We start from the raw sequence: 1,834 nt of genomic DNA on the forward strand, positions 1-1,834 counted from the left end.
GGTTGTTTTCTTTTTTTTTGCTATTATGAATAGCAAAAATATGAATGAATTATGAATTCATTTTGAATTATGAATATGGCTGCTGTGAACATCTGCGTACATGTTTTTGTGTGAACATACATCGTCAGTTCTCTTGGGTGTATATCTAGGAGTAGAATTCCTGGGTCATGGTAACTTTATGTTTAACAGTTTGAGGAAGTGCCAGAATGTTTTTCAAATGAAGTGTTTTCCAAAGCATTTTATGTTCCCACTAAGTAGAGTTTGAGGGTTCCAATTTCTCCATATGTTTTTCAGCACTTATTATTTTTCTTTTAATTTATAGACAATATACTAATGGGTCTGAAATGGTATCTCATAGTGGCTTTAATTTGCATTTCCCTGATAGCTAATGATGTTGAGCATCTTTTCATGTCCATTTGTGTATCTTCTTTGGAGAAATTTCTATTCAGATATTTTGTCCACTTTTAAATTGGATTACTTGTCTTTTAATTGTTGAATTATAATAGTTCATGTATTCTGAATATTAGACCTTTATCAGATATATTATTTGCAAATATTTTCTTCTATTTCTTAGGTTGTCTTTCCAACATAAAAGACAAAAGTTTTAATTTTGATGAAGTCTATATTATTTATTTTTCTTTGGTTACTTGTGATTTTGGTGTCATATCTAAGAAGCCATTGCCTAATCCAAGGTCAAGAAGATTTATACCTATGTTTTCTCCTAAGAGTTTTATAGTTTTAGCTCTTCAGGCCTTTGATCCACTTTAAGTTAATTTTTCAAATATTGTGAGATAGTGATCCAAATTCATTCTTTTGCATATGGATATCCAGTTGTCCGAGTAAGTTTTGTTAAAAGACTTCTTTCACCATTGAATTGTCTTGGCATTTTTGTCCAAAATTAATTGATGTGTGAGGATTTACTGATTTATTCTGGAATCTCAATTCTGTTCTGTTTGTCCATATCCTTATGCTCTATGCTTTTGTCAGTACGGCCACTATATTTTAAAGAACTCACAGAAGGACCATTCTTTAATTCAAAGCAATGAAGTCAAGGGTGGGAGTCAGCTTCTTCTCGCCACCAGTTTAGAACTTTCAGGAGCATCTTTTTCATCAGTAGCCATCAAAATCCTGCTCAATGGGATCATGTTTTGTTTTGTTTTAATTAAGTTCATGTGTTTGGCCAGGGTTGGTTAACCAAAAATGCTAGCTCTAGTGTAAGAAGCACTAGAGTTCTAGGTATACAGTATAAACTACTGTATACACTAGGTATACAGTCCAATTTATTCAGGGAGATCGATGAGCAAGGCCAGGAGGAGACAATAGAAGTATCCTGCGGCTTCCCTGGTGGCGCAGTGGCTGAGAGCCTGCCTGCCGATGCAGGGGACACGGGTTCGTGCCCCGGTCCGGGAAGATCCCACATGCCGCGGAGCGGCTGGGCCCGTGAGCCATGGTCCCTGGGCCTGCACGTCCGGAGCCTGTGCTCCGCAACGGGAGAGGCCACAACAGTAAGAGGCCCGCGTACCGCAAAAAAAAAAAAAAAAAAAAGTATCTTGGATCAGCCTTCAGAAACGGGCAAGGTATCAGAGGGAGGGGTCTGTGCTCAGTACGCTTCCAAACGTCGAGACTGGGCACCCGGAACTTTTCCCCAGGGGGATGGGTTCGGGACCCAGGCACAAGGCCTAGTCTAGGTGCAGCTGAGGGGACTGTCGTTTATTCACTCGCGCGACCACCACTAAAGCCGCAGCGGCCCTCCAACCTCCGGGCAGCAACCACCCCCCCGGCTTTCCCGCCTCGCCTTTCCTCTCTTCCTTCCCCCTCCTCCTAGCGCGTAGCG

Source organism: Monodon monoceros, unplaced genomic scaffold, assembly GCF_005190385.1.
Source record: "Monodon monoceros isolate NGI ecotype Baffin Bay Population unplaced genomic scaffold, NGI_Narwhal_1 Super_Scaffold_16, whole genome shotgun sequence".
Lineage (NCBI taxonomy): Eukaryota > Metazoa > Chordata > Mammalia > Artiodactyla > Monodontidae > Monodon > Monodon monoceros.